The following is a 16,796-nucleotide window of genomic DNA, read 5'->3' as shown; positions in this document are numbered from 1 at the left end:
CGTGGTATAGGTGACACAGAATATATGTAACATAAGTAAATGTGTGATATTTCGAGGTATAGATGACACTGACTATAGTAAAATAAGTAAATGTGTGATATATCGAGGTATAGACGACACTGAATATATGTAACATTAGTAAATGTGTGATATATCGAGGTAAAGATGACACTGAATAAATATAACATAAGTAAATGTGTGATATATCGAGGTATAGATGACACTGAATATATGTAAGCTAAGTAAATGTGTGATATATCGAGGTATAGATGACACTGACTATAGAAACATAAGTAAATGTGTGATATATCGAGGTATAAATGAAACCGAATCTATGTAACATAAGTAAATGTGTGATATATCGTGGTATAGATGACAATGAATATATGTAAGCTAAGTAAATGTGTGATATATCGAGGTATAAATGAAACCGTATAAATGAAAATATAAATTATAACATAACATAAATGTGTGGCTTATCAAGGTTTAGATGAAAAAGGTTCTGGGTAACAGATGGAAATGTATGACACCTGGAGGTGTTGTTCAAAATTAATTTGTAACAGGAGAAGTGTGTGACTTCAATGAATCATCTATGCACATTGGACATCACATTTCTGGTGGCTGCTTCAACGCAAATCAGTGAGCAATATCTATGCTCGGATAAGTAATATAGAGATGTGCATGCGTGTCATGGAGATATCTCACATCGGGATAATAAGTGTTTGAATCATAGATAGGTATACTTGTAACATAAAGATATGGTGCAATATTAGGCTTGTGTGTGTGCAAAATACACGCTATGAGACGGCGGCGGACGGCGGCGGACAAATCAATCCAGTGATCGATATTGTGAACAACTAACAACGCCGTCGGGGTTATATGACATGCAATCAAACAAAACACCAAGTCAGACCAGATTTATTTAGTTACCTCTTTAGACAAGCATAGTTTGCTGGTGACCCACTCTAGTGAGTGAGTGAGTTGTGTTTAGCTCAACTTTTAACATTATTCCAGTTATATCAGGGCGTGTCAGCTTAATGTGGGAGGAAAGCCCGACGTGATGCAGGTCTCAGACGTTTACAACTTCGGTGAAACCAACAAGCACGGGTATGGTGCTGACAAACCTAGAAGCATAATCAGGGCGAACCGGGATTCGAACCCACAATCATAGGTTTCGACCAATTCTTATTTGGAATCCCGAAAGAGTGACGTTTAGGTAGATCAGTACGTTACTGGTTGTGTTACCATACGTCATTAATGTGGGAGTGTATGGAACAGATGTGTGAGTAATGCATTCACTCATTCAGTACATGCATATAAGTTTAGATTTAATGTAAACTCCCATCGAAATATCTCCACGCCTTTCACTTTTTTGTGGTCTACATATATATGGTGATTATCAAACACTGCATATTCATAGTGCATATAGCTTGTATCGGGATCAATGGTACTTCTGCCTTGACGTCCGGAGAGTGGAAGGTCTGGGGTTCGATCCCCGTCCGCGTCATACCAAGAGACGTTAAAAGGTGGTACTTGTTGTTACCCTGTCTGGCGCTCGGCATTAAGGGGCTAAAGCATGGAGTGGTCGGCTCGGAGTCGAATACTGTGTCTGAGTGGGGTATTCATGTTAAACTGCGGCATAGTATCTCAGTGTGCTAACACTATAAATCGGCATCAGTCCAGACCAGTACAAGCAGCCACACGCACATGTGCATGCACGTCGCTATTTAAGTGCAATAATATTGGACGCGACGTTAAACCCCATTTCACCTCACCTCTGCCTTGACATCTCGTACATATATAGCGGACCAGTCAGCATACACATTCACATAATACACGGAACATTACCACCAAATCCACAACAGAAATAAATGTTACATTGCGCCAGACATGTCGTGACTAACAGGTCCTGTTCCTGCTTTCAACAGCGAACACCATGAACATAACGAGTGCGCACGACCACCGCCAACGTCGCAGAACTCGCCACACCATGTTACATGTATGATATTCATCAGACAAGGTCGGAGGCTGATGTAAAAGCGCTCTATGTAACCGCCCACTTATTAAGCAAGCGATCAGATGTTAAATAGCGACCTTTTAGCCCCGCATGGAAACAATAACGATACACAGGCGGCAGGTAATATACGTAACTTGATGCAACATGGCAGCCTTATTGTTTACGCCACAGGGTCAAGAAGGTGCGCTGCGCGCTGTGAGGAGCTTGCACTGGGCGGGTTCCACTTGATAATTTGTAGTAATGTTTACATCCTTGTGCGTTTTAGAATTTGATATACTGCATAATGGATTTATACGAGCTGTAGGTGAGTTTAAAGTTCAGCTGGGTCAACATATTTTTCTCTGCTAAAACACAAATGTTGTTCACGGAGTACGATCATGCACAGTGTGTGTCAGTAAACTCGCTTCCATAGATCGATTAAAAGCTACAACCAATGGGTATTTGTTTATGCGCAGTTTCAAGGTAACTTTAGTACAAACGTAATATAAGAAACGTCTTACATTTTAAGGGTGTCGATATAAAGAGATTATGTCTATTTACAGTAGTTATTTGGATTTCGAACAACAACAACAACAGCAATGTACAGTGTGATGAGAATATCAGCAACCCTGCATAATCCTTCGCTTGGATGAAGTCGGCTAACCTGAAATGTAAAACAGAAGGCTTTCTGTTTGCTGCTCAAGACCAGTCACTTCCCACTCGAAACCGTCAATGTGTGATCTTGCATCAAAATGTAAAATATAATATGAAATGCAGTATATACAATGAATTTTATGAGACTGTCCAACACATTGTCAGTGGATGCCCAGCTTTGGCACAAACGCAGTATCTTAAGCGACATGATGGAGTGGCTCGATCATTTTATTACCGTCTTCGTCATGCTTGTTGTTTTGACATAGAGGTCCATCCAATTTAGTCCCAGAATAAGTAGAGGGCGTCATTGAAAGTACCCGGGTTTGCGGCTAGGTATACATCCCTTCTGACAATCTGGGTAATGCAGAAGGCTGCAGTGTTGGGGAGTCTGCGTGAAGAGGGGGAAAGGACCCTGGTCATATCAAATCGGCCCAGACTCAGTTTTGCAAGGAGAGGCTATCTGAACGACCACTGTATTGAATTTATGTGCAGTGTGTTGAGAGGATCAGCAGCCCTCGCTTTCAAAATGTCACTCTTGCATTCCATGTACCAAGTTGTTTGACTCCCAATTGTTCGCCGTGCCTTAGATTTGGCACCTCCCAATGTGTTGACTTACATTGGGAAAGTGCTGCCAGGTATACAGCCCTTTTGACAATCTGAGTAATGCATAAGGCTACAGTGTGAGGGAGTCTTCACATTTTCCGAAAAGTTCTGAGTGGGTTTGACTAGGCGGCATTTCCTGGGAGAAGTCCCATTCGCTGTCTGGGCTGCGTGTAGAGGGGGCAATTGCAAGGGTCATGAGCTGGTGATTAGCCTAACCAGCCTGAAGGTGCCAGGATCACCCAAACCCTCTTTGCTGCATTTTATATTTTAATCCGTACAAAATAATAATAACAATTCTACTACATATTGCACCTGGTGCCATTGTGATTCATGACGTAGTCGCAACCATACAGTGGACTCAGTCATCGGCAGAAATGTCTTATGATTATGGAAAGGATTTTGTACCATTTATTTATTGATATATTTCTCATCAAAAACGTTCCGCCATTAAACGCCATTGGGAATAGTTGGTTGCTCAATAGATTTCTCTCAACAAAACGTCATAGTAAATGATTGCTGAAGTGTTTGCGAATGATTAACAAAGGTTATTTCCCCAACATACTTTTACTGATGATTGGTCAAAATTTGTTCCAAAATCTTTCTCTGTTAAATAACATTAGGAATGATTGCTCAAACCTTTTCCTCTAACAATCTTTTTACGAATGGTTACGTAATTATAAATGATTAACTTGCTCAAGATATTTCTCCAACAAATACGTTTTTGTGAATGGTCACACCGAGTATATTTCTCTAACAACATGTTACTGCGAATGATTTCTCAGGAGTTTCTCCAACAAAACGTTGACATTGATTGTTCCAGATATTCTTCTAACATTTCCAATTAACACTGGTGTTGCACCTAGCATCCTGTTAATGCATAATGTTCAGTTTTTTACATATATTTTTAAACTTATTCAGTAAAAAATACCCTTACTTCGTCACAATTGGGTTTTAATGTCGCACCTACATAAACAGTATAATAAAACGATAATTATGTGGGCGAACATGTCGATGTTTCTTAAGTGCTTTGTGTCGATCATGGAAGGTTATTCCGGAGCAAATCATTCCAAACAAAAATGGACAAAAAAACAATATAAAACTGTAATGCCATAATACTATCAAATAAAGTCTTCGTTTTAGGATCTTTAGTAGGCTTTTTAAACCAATAAAGTAATTTATCGAGCTCGCAACAGCTCGTGGTGATTGCTAAACCCAACATGTAATTCTGTCCTTTATGATATGGATTTATTTCAGATTTACGTTTAGACTGAAACGATTTGGTTTACCGAGAAACAAGGGGCTGAAAGCATTTCGCGGCAACACGTGTGTTGTGGGTTATTATCGGGAGTTTAACAAACAATTTCGAAAAATGCTGCAAACGGTAGTCCTGTGGTATTGTACTCCATACCACACAGAAGTCACGCGGACTTTGTACGTCACGCGTAGGGTTACGTCATGAAAGATGTTACCTGAATATTATAAAGACATTGTGTGCCTGATCATATTAGCCGTCCCACACAGTTTTAAACATGTTTAATCTTGAAGTATCCTCGCTGCGTCTTAAATTCCAGCATGTAGCTGAAAGGAGCTTAAAATAAACCACTGTCTCGTTAAATCAACAAAATAGTCACACTCGTCTATCTCACGATCCATTTCATTGCATTTTGATTAACTGATACAAATGCGGTGAGTGCCATTTTTCATGTCACAAAACATGGTTATAAGTCATATAATGTCATTTCCTCTCTTAATAAATAGAATTCAAGGCTATAAAAATGACATTGGACCTTTAACAAGGATTATGGTTAACTTTTGCGTGTCGAAGTTGAGATTTTTTTGAAGATGTGGAAGGTTCGTTTCTGCACCAGTGACTATCTAAACTTACATCCATGGATATAAAGGAATATGGGGTGAATTTCTCTTATCACCATTTTGCCTTTGACCTTCCTGACTATGTTTCTACATGATACGGAGTCGGTGGGGACGCCTAGTGGTTAAAGCGTTCGTTCATCACGCGGAAGACCCGGGTTCGATTCCCAACATATGTACACTGTATGAGGCCCATTTCTAGTGTCCCCCGCGGCGATATTGCTGGAATATTGATGCAAGCGGCGTAAAACCATACTCACTCTACATGATACACAACTGAGTACATATACCATATGAACGTGCAACTCATGTCCCAACACAATTGCCTTGGCGCTTTCATACAACAAAATGTTCTTTTCGTTATTGCTGAAGTGACCTTTAATGACTGTGAAATATAGATAGTGTTCACTATTTACATAAATTTATTTATGTAACGTGAAATATACCGCATTGGACTCTCGAGTACTTCGTTTCCCTGGACGTTGAACAATCTAAATATAACATATAATAGTAACAACTATACATAATGTTTCATTATGTACTTACATACAATACAAAACAATATGGTTATGTCAGTACAATTATTTGTATATAAATTAAATGCATGGAAATCACAGAATAATGTATTCACTAACATATCATAGTAGAGTTAATTCAGTGGCATACCCTCTTTAACATGAAAAGCGTTAAAAGGTTCTAAATATTTATGTTTTCAAATTGACATTGTAAAAAAAATATTGTTTATCGGACTGGGGCAACTTATATGCTGGTCCTACATTCCAACATTAAGCATTGTGTACAAGGTGTCATGGTCTTCAAATAACACACACAGCGTCTAGAGGCGGGGTCGAAATTGGCAATGTCATTGAATGTGTTTATTTGCGTTTTGTGAAAAATATATTAGGAGGAAAACTGGGTAAGATGTCCTTTTCAATCAATCAGTTTCGCTTTACTTTTCACATTAAACAAAGTTAAAATTTACTGAAACGTTTCCATGTGATATTTACATATATTGGTTCCCACCCTTTACAAGTGTTTAGTTTCAACATACTGTGTGGCTAAATATACAAACATTTATATGAAGACTTTTCGGCATTAAAACTCACATTTTACAGTTGACCTGAATGCTATCAACGTTGCTGCCGTATAGCAGCTCGACAAAACTGACACGACACTAGACAATAGACACTGCCTCACGGTAGACATACGTAACGGTACTATATGTCCTAGTGGTATACGTAACTTTGCCCTGTGTCCTCACGGTAGACATACGTAACTGTACTATATGTCCTAGTGGTATACGTAACAATGCCCTGTGTCCTCAAGGTAGACATACGTAACTGTACTATGTGTCCTAGTGTTATACGTAACAATGCCCTGTGTCCTCACGGTAGACATACGTAACTGTACTATATGTCCTAGTGGTATACGTAACTATGCCCTGTGTCCTCACGGTAGACATACGTAACTGTACTATGTGTCCTAGTGGCATACGTAACTATGCCCTGTGTCCTCAAGGTAGACATACGTAACTGTACTATGTGTCCTAGTGGTATACGTAACTATGCCCTGTGTCCTCACGGTAGACATACGCAACTGTACTATATGTCCTAGTGGTATACGTAACTATGCCCTGTGTCCTCACGGTAGACATACGTAACTGTACTATGTGTCCTAGTGGCATACGTAACTATGCCCTGTGTCCTCACGGTAGACATACGTAACTGTACTATATGTCCTAGTGGTATACGTAACTATGCCCTGTGTCCTCAAGGTAGACATACGTAACTGTACTATGTGTCCTAGTGGTATACGTAACTATGCCCTGTGTCCTCACGGTATACATACGTAACTGTACTATGTGTCCTAGTGGCATACGTAACTATGCCCTGTGTCCTCACGGTAGACATACGTAACTGTACTATATGTCCTAGTGGTATACGTAACTATGCCCTGTGTCCTCAAGGTAGACATACGTAACTGTACTATGTGTCCTAGTGGTATACGTAACTATGCCCTGTGTCCTCACGGTAGACATACGCAACTGTACTATATGCCCTAGTGGTTGATATATGTAACAATGTCCTATGTCCTCACGGATATACGTAACTTTACCATATGTGGTAGAAAAAAATGTAACTACACGCTTATAACGAAGTGACGGATATAACGAACTGTTGTTTTTGGTCCCGGCCATTTGCGATAACCTTTGGTTGAAACGTTTCTAACGAACTATGGACATAACGAACAAAACTTATGAGTCCCTTTGAGTTCGTTATAACCGTAGTTTACTGTATTCCCTATGTCCTGACGGAAGATATATGTAACTATAATGTCCTTGTGGTATTGATAAGATAGCTATGATGTAGATTTACTACTAACTGTAACTGGGGGCACAGGTGGCCCAGTCGTCTAAGGCGCCGCGATTCGCTGTGCAGAGTTGCGTCCCTTGGGCACGCCAGAAATCTATGATTGTGGGTTCGAATCCCGGTTCGCCCCGATTATGTTTCTAGGTTTGTTAGCACCATACCCGTGCTCGTGGGTTTCACCGAAGTGGTAAACGTCTCAGACCTGCATCACGTCGGGCTTTCCTCCCACATTAAGCTGACACGCCGCGATATAACTGGAATAGTGTTAAAAGCGGCGTTAAACCCAACTCACTCACTCACTACTAACTGTAACTATGCCGTCACAAGATCTGTCCCCTACATTTCCATATATCAAAAACTCTGCCAGGAATGTAACAAAATATCGCCCTGGCCTGGACGCCATACCGCAACTTGCACAGTGATCAACGATCGGTCATGATGAATTCTGATCTACACAGTCAGAACGAATGTGATCAATTTGCTAATCGTGATATAAGTCTCTGTTGATCTTCTTTATACTTTATCATCACTTAGTTGCTTTTCACTTACTTAATGATGACATATAACATTGGGATACCGTGCCTGGATCCCACAAGTGTAGAATGCTTCCACAGCAAACATTGCGTCATCATTATTTGTATAATGCTTATCAGACTTTCTTCAAGCTTGTGAAGAGATGGAAATATGATGGTAATAAATCTGGTGAATACAGAGGATATTCAATGAGTTCAAAGTCATGCAATGAAGCCATGCATTTCTAGTGAGTTTTCCAAGACGGTTAACTTTCATATTCTCGCGCACTTGCTGAAGCAGATTAGCATAATATTAGCCATTAATGGTCTGGGGTCTGGAGGCAGTCCACCTGTAGGATACCTTTGAAATCCCAGAAACCCGAAGCCACTCCGTTCCCATCGGATGGAACAGTCTTTGCCTTCTTCGGAGGAGGAGACGTTAGAAGTTTCCACTTGTTTAATCACTGGTCGATAGTAATGACCGCAAAATACATCCATGGTTACCAATCGCTCAACAAAATCAGTTTTGTCTGCATCAAAGCGATGTAAAAGATGACGAACCTGGAGCGTTTCTGACCAAGAGCGAGAAGCCTTGGAGCCCAGCGTGCTGTAACCTTTGTCATGGCCAGAATGTTCTTAACTCTGTCGTGAGTGATGCCTACTGTATTGGCTTTGTGATGTATGGTGAGTCGTCGATCACTCATAATCATATCATTCTATGCTATTTCTCTTAGTGGAAGCATTTGAAAATCTTTCTGATCTTGGATCATCTCTCTCTCCTCCTCTTGAACTCCGCTTCCCCCTCTACAGGTTCTACTACACCAAATCAGAACCAGTTGGAACAGTGCGGTTTTCGTGAAGGTTTTGCCTTCAGTGCAGATCGAGAGATATCTGCAGGCTGTGATTGGAGGATATTCTGTAAGATTTGTATGTCTTTTCAATGTACTTCCATCCAGTTATTAAAACTGACCATGATTTTCTATATTTAGTACTGTCTTTTTCAACATGATGACTTATGCTGAATGTGACCACAGCTATTTTCAAGTAGGTGACATTTGGTGCCAAACTTGGGGTGGTGTGTTAAGCTTCCTGTACTCGGAAAAGGAGCTGGCTAAGGTAGTAATTTTTTATGTTTTTATTGCTGCTCTAAGGCCAAACTGTGCACACACGTACAGGTAATAGCTGTTGAATGCTTAGTTATTTAAAAAACCCATATATAACGTTACTATAGAAGTCTATGGGAAAACATTTGGTTGTGTGTAACCTGTAAGGTGGCAAAGGAAGTTGGCACCATATCCGCACGCGTAACTGTTTCATTTGGTGATACTTGATGACAGCTAAGTAACCATTTTTGTATATTTTCAGAGAATTCCAAGCCACTTGCCTGAAGACACAAGTCTGGTTGTGTATTTGGTTCAAATTCAGCCTGAAAGCATCGACAGTACAGTACTTACTGCATGCAAACTGTTAAGGGTGTATTGCACATCCTTCGTAGTTAAGCTCAGAGCCTTTCAGCCCCCCCATCGTATGATATGACCAGTACTTGAGACCTCTTGGAGAAACAGGCTGCGTTCTTGCACCAACTACCAAGAGGTATCGGCTCTATGTATCTTTGATATTGATAAAAATGAGGTCAGTGTCATATGATATTTGTGAACAATACATGGAGGTTCAGGATATATTAAACTAATAGAAGTGTATGGAAGTCCATGATCACATACCAACATATTGAACATATCTAACAATGTAACAATGTCAACGTAGCTACACGACGTCAATCTCGCGCTGTTGGATGTCTGACATATTTCACATCGAGGACGGAGATTAAATATCTCCTTTATCCCACGTTATCACTGCGTCCTGGCGACCTTTCTATCCCATCGCATTGGGGTTCTTCCTTGTATAAATAATCTTTATTAATTTCTTCTCATTAAATTAATTGATTTGGTTGTTTTTTGTTCTTTTATCGTTTACGTTTATTATCATGTACTTTTACATTGCTATTTGCACCACATCTCAATCTATATATTTATAACATGTACATAGATTTACCCCACACCTCCTATCTGGTGGTACCACGGACTTGGTTATATAGGTCCATGGTGGTACAAGTAGGACTTAAACTCAAACCTAGTAAGTGTGTGACTTGATTTATTTCAGAACTATTACCACCGGAAGATACGCACACAGTAATTTGGTATGGACCAGGCAAACCAGAGTGAGCATCGACCCGTCTCTCCGAGATATAAAACGAGTCAGTGGCTTTGCATGTGTTTGTGACGGGTGCCACCATTGAAGCAAAATACGCTCACCTTTTCGCAAACGCCTAGTATCATCTATTTGATAGTGATGCATAAGAACATGCTTATAATATAGTCGGAATCGTACAATGGACTCTGCTTTTAGAGATTTCTTATGATTAAGGAAAAGCTTTTGTCGCATACTTGTGGGCAGCCGTCTTTAGTGGTGCAGTATCGCAACGGGTTGTAAATAATCAAGCGGATCAGTAATGATCAGACAATTGAGTGGTTCGATGCATATTTGGGAGTGTTCTTAGCATGAGTGAGTGAGGTTGTCAAACGCAGCTTTGAACAGTTATATCCCGGCGTGATATATATAGCTCGATGTTGGAGTGAGTGAGTGAGTTTGGTTTAACGCCGCTTTTAACAGTATTACAGTTATATCGCGGCGTGTCAGCGACTTATATAGCAACGTGTGTGTGTGTGTTTGTGTGGCTGCTTGGACTAGTCCGGACTGATGCCGATTTATAGTGCTAGCTCACTGAGTTACCATGCCGCAGTTTAACATGAATACCCAACTCAGACACAGTATACTGACTCCGAGCCGACCAGTCCTTTTTTTAGCCCCTTAATGCCGAGCGCCAAAGAGGGTAACAACAAGTACCATCTTTTAACGTCTTTTGGAAAGACGCGGCCGGGGATCGAACCCCGGACCTTCCGCTCTTCGTGCGAACGCTCTACCACTAGACCACGGAGGCGGTCACCTGGGAGGGTAGACGTGAGTGAGTGAGTTTAACACCTCTTTGAACAGTATTCCAGTTATATCACGGCGTTATCATAATATGAAGAGTTCCTAAGATCACTCTTAAGTATAAGAAATGTACATATTTTCATCACCTCCTTGTCCATACATTAATTAACATTATTTATGAAGATGATAATATTATTAATTTCGCTCATTGAACTGACTTTTTTGCCTTGATTTTATTGGCAAACGAGATCGAGATCAGTGATCAAAGGGGGGTAACTGCGACATTACTAGATAGCGATCTCCCTTTGACAGACGTGACACGTCGTCAGATGGCCGTCAGTGCGCGCCATCAAAGTGATCGAAGTGCTGTACAATACTCATGTAGGTCGCTTGATTAATGAACAAAGAAATAGGTAATTATTTCAAACGTGCAGGTAGCGCTCAAACAAACATAAAGATAAGACTTAATACATCGATATTCTTCATGAGGATCAGATGTTGTTTAGTTCAATAACAAAAACCTTATAATTCTGAACAGTTTTTCATTTCAGCCTTGATCAAGACTTGATCATGCGCTTGAGATCATTACTGTTAATATATACAAAATAGAAGGAGTGGTTATTCGCACCTCCCAAACCTAAAATACACCTGTCTCTTTTAAAACACGCATGTATATCTTCACCTTCAACACAACATGTCCTCATTAAATTGGCAAAACAAAATTTCGAAAATATAGCCACAACAAAAGCAACTTTTTAGAGTGTTTATTGTAAATAAAAATAACACCCTCTCTATTCCTTGATCTGTTTTTTTGGGGTGGGGTGGGGGTGGGGGGTGATGGAGAAAGTTTTAATTTACAGACAAGGATTTATCAAATGGAATTAAAGACCAGCGCTTTGTGAAAACTAAACTGAGAAACAAAAGAAACTATATCTCTAGGTTCATTTTATCATATGTTTGATTTCAAATTGAAAATATCTTACGTTAGCGATATTATACACACAAAATGAACTGTATTGGCGTTTAGTCAGCTCTCAAATAATACTTATACATGGTTTTAATTATAAAATATGATTTGATTTAAAAATATTACAGTTTGTTTAAAAATCGCAAAATACACAAGAAGTGATGTGCATTGTTGACATCTGTTCTTTGAAAACAATAAATTTGCATTTTTGTGCACAAATTTACATTTCAAATACGGTAGGGGCCTTGTGGTTGCAAAAAATTCATTTCTTACCCTAGTCACTCATTCAAACCAATGTATATTTGCATAAAATTACCCATACACAAAATACTTTTTTAAAAACTGTTACGGGAATGTGTCATGGTTAAATGGACATGAGCAAAATTAACAACAGTTCTTTCAATTTCAATTACATGAAAAACAAACTCGATATACTTTCTTTTGCCCCTCCGTTTATATGAATGGATCACTGAAAATCAGTGATGACACAAGGTGTTCCTGCTTATTACGTTACTGCAACTAGATATGTAGGTATCGCAGACAGATTTGTAAATTATACTATTCAGACTGTTTAAATCGATGAAGGGGACTGTTTACCAAAATTCGTTGTGTCGAAAAAAGAATTGTTATTTGCATCAAGAATATATCGGAGATAGGTACAAAGAAAACATGTCAGCTACAACTACATGAATACTTTCGATTTACCCACTGTTTTCAGTGATCAAATCATATACTACTCAAAAGACGCCAAGGACCACCCGATTCTTTCACATAATCTATAATTCCAGGACAGAGTAACTATAGTTAACATGAAAGAATCGGTGGGCCTTATCTTCTTTTGTGTAGTATATAACTTTCACCGCTTTCCTTTGCTGTTTGAGCCTCATATAATCTCTTTAGGCAGATATTCGAGATTATTCGCTGATTGACGTTTTATATAATCATGAACGATGTTTTGTTGTGCTTGGTGAAAACGTAATACACCGAGTTAGTGACTGTGGTTCAACAGCAAGCATTATTTCAGCTATTTTACAGCGGCCTTTCATTGTCTGAGCCCGGAGTAACTACCTACACCGTCGGGGTAAGATGGAACCACGCTAGCCAGACCAGACAGACCACCTCCTACAGCTTTGATAATAAAGTATATTTTAGTTGGCACATACCGGGAACATAAACTGCCGGGCGAAAGACAGCATAACTTAAAAATTAGATTTGAATTATAAAAACGGATTTGACGTTATCAAAGGGCTGAAAACAATGGCCAAAACACAACTGTGATACCCGCATCAAATACATCCCCATCGAATAACCATTTCTTGTTTGTTTGTTTTTTAGCTACCAACAAACAGTTTTGAGTTTATATTGTTCTTACCCAGAATGCCATGGTTCAATCATAATTTGGCATTGATTATTTTACTATTTACTGTATTTTTTTCAAAATGCAACAGAAGATAGATTTAATCTATACGTTATTTACTCAAAGTACCTGTGTGGCTAAAACAAAGGGGTTTCCACGAAGCTTTTATTAAGATATAATGCACACTCTTTGCCCGGTGCTTGAATAAAGTGTCTCATCTCTCACCATACAATTAACCAGTAAGTATTTAACTGCTTTCTATGGCTGATGTTGACAATATGGTCAGAGTTTAATTGCTGTGAGATTTAATAGCTTCCAGGTGTGTCCGAGAGATGGCGGTGTATTTGGGTTAATCTCATTGTCTCCGCGATATTACAGCTGGATGCGTCAGTTTTTAAAATGTGACAATGCCGAGCTGAGAAGTGCGGGAATTGGAGCCAGTTGTTGTCTTTATGCTGACGCTAAGAGATACAATTTCTTTTTAAACAGGCTGTAGACATATAGTGTCACATAAATTATCACCTTCACATGTGATGGGTAAAACTCCTCGAAATTGAGAACATTTGGTTTATTTGGCCTTTTTTCTTAGTCGATCTTCGTGTGAAGCTGCTGAAAACTAGTTGCTGTTTGACAAGGATAGTGGCTTTTTAAAGTAAAAAGAACCAACATAATTTGTTATGTCGTGACGTACATATAACACGTTGTGAATATCACTGGTGTAGTGTTAGCTGTGGCGTTTAGTTTTATGAACACTGAGCCGAGGTGTAGTGTTTTCAACACAAATCATAAAATACAGTCTTCACCGAGCATAGCACGTAGTGTTTTCAACACTGAGCGTACATGTAGTACGTAGTATTATCAAAACTGAGCATAATCTGAAGTGTTATCAAAATTGAGCATCGTACGTAACGGTATCAACACTGTGCCAGAGTGTAGCATTATCAAGACTTAATAGCCCACTGTGTAGCATTATCAAGACTTAGCACTGTACGCATTGTGTTTCACACAGTAAATAATACGTAGCATTATCAACACTGAGCACACGGTGTAGCATTATCAACACTTTACACTGCACGCATTGTTTTCAACACTGTACATAATACGTAGCATTATCAACACTGAGCACACGTTGTAGCATTATCATCACATGGCACTGTACGCATTGTTTTCAACACTGTACATAATACGTAGCAGTATCAACACTGAGCACTCAATGTAGCATTATCAACAGTGAGCACACGATGTAGCATTATCAACACTGAACATAATACGTAGCAGTATCAACACTGAGCACACAATGTAGCATTACCAACACTGAGCACACAATGTAGCATTATCAACACTGAGCACACAATTTAGCATTATCAACACTGAGCACACGATGTAGCATTATCAACACTGAGCACACAATGTAGCATTATCAACACTTGGCACTATTCGCATTGTTTTCAACACTACATAATACGTAGCATTATCAACACTGAGCACACAATGTAGCATTATCAACACTGAGCACACAATGTAGCATTATCAACACTGAGCACACGATGTAGCATTATCAACACTGAGCACACGGTGTAGCATTATCAACACTGAGCACACGTTGTAGCATTATCATCACATGGCACTGTACGCATTGTTTTCAACACTGTACATAATACGTAGCATTATCAACACTGAGCACACGTTGTAGCATTATCATCACATGGCACTGTACGCATTGTTTTCAACACTGTACATAATACGTAGCAGTATCAACACTGAGCACTCAATGTAGCATTATCAACAGTGAGCACACGATGTAGCATTATCAACACTGAACATAATACGTAGCAGTATCAACACTGAGCACACAACGTAGCATTACCAACACTGAGCACACAATGTAGCAGTATCAACACTGAGCACACAATTTAGCATTATCAACACTGAGCACACGATGTAGCATTATCAACACTGAGCACACAATTTAGCATTATCAACACTTGGCACTATTCGCATTGTTTTCAACACTACATAATATGTAGCATTATCAACACTGAGCACACAATGTAGCATTATCAACACTGAGCACACAATGTAGCATTATCAACACTGAGCACACGATGTAGCATTATCAACACTGAGCACACGGTGTAGCATTATCAACACTGAGCACACGATGTAGCATTATCAACACTGAGCACACAATGTAGCATTATCAACACTGAGCACACAATGTAGCATTATCAACAGTGAGCACACGATGTAGCATTATCAACACTGAGCACACAATGTAGCATTATCAACAGTGAGCACACGTTGTAGCATTATCAACACTGAGCACACAATGTAGCATTATCAACAGTGAGCACACGATGTAGCATTATCAACACTGAGCACACAATGTAGCATTATCAACACTGAGCACACGGTGTAGCATTATCAACACTGAGCACACAATGTAGCATTAACAACACTGAGCACACGATGTAGCATTATCAACACTGAGCACACAATGTAGCATTAACAACACTGAGCACACGTTGTAGCATTATCAACACTTGGCACTATTCGCATTGTTTTCAACGCAACATAATACGTAGCAGTATCAACACTGAGCACACAATGTAGCATTACCAACACTGAGCACACAATGTAGCATTATCAACACTGAGCACACAATTTAGCATTATCAACACTGAGCACACGATGTAGCATTATCAACACTGAGCACACAATGTAGCATTATCAACACTTGGCACTATTCGCATTGTTTTCAACACTACATAATACGTAGCATTATCAACACTGAGCACACAATGTAGCATTATCAACACTGAGCACACAATGTAGCATTATCAACACTGAGCACACGATGTAGCATTATCAACACTGAGCACACGGTGTAGCATTATCAACACTGAGCACACGTTGTAGCATTATCATCACATGGCACTGTACGCATTGTTTTCAACACTGTACATAATACGTAGCATTATCAACACTGAGCACACGTTGTAGCATTATCATCACATGGCACTGTACGCATTGTTTTCAACACTGTACATAATACGTAGCAGTATCAACACTGAGCACTCAATGTAGCATTATCAACAGTGAGCACACGATGTAGCATTATCAACACTGAACATAATACGTAGCAGTATCAACACTGAGCACACAACGTAGCATTACCAACACTGAGCACACAATGTAGCAGTATCAACACTGAGCACACAATTTAGCATTATCAACACTGAGCACACGATGTAGCATTATCAACACTGAGCACACAATTTAGCATTATCAACACTTGGCACTATTCGCATTGTTTTCAACACTACATAATATGTAGCATTATCAACACTGAGCACACAATGTAGCATTATCAACACTGAGCACACAATGTAGCATTATCAACACTGAGCACACGATGTAGCATTATCAACACTGAGCACACGGTGTAGCATTATCAACACTGAGCACACGATGTAGC

Source organism: Haliotis cracherodii, unplaced genomic scaffold (assembly GCF_022045235.1).
Source record: "Haliotis cracherodii isolate W230 unplaced genomic scaffold, xgHalCrac1.p SCAF_4, whole genome shotgun sequence".
Taxonomy (NCBI): Eukaryota; Metazoa; Mollusca; class Gastropoda; order Lepetellida; family Haliotidae; genus Haliotis; species Haliotis cracherodii.
This window is presented reverse-complemented; position numbering follows the sequence as displayed.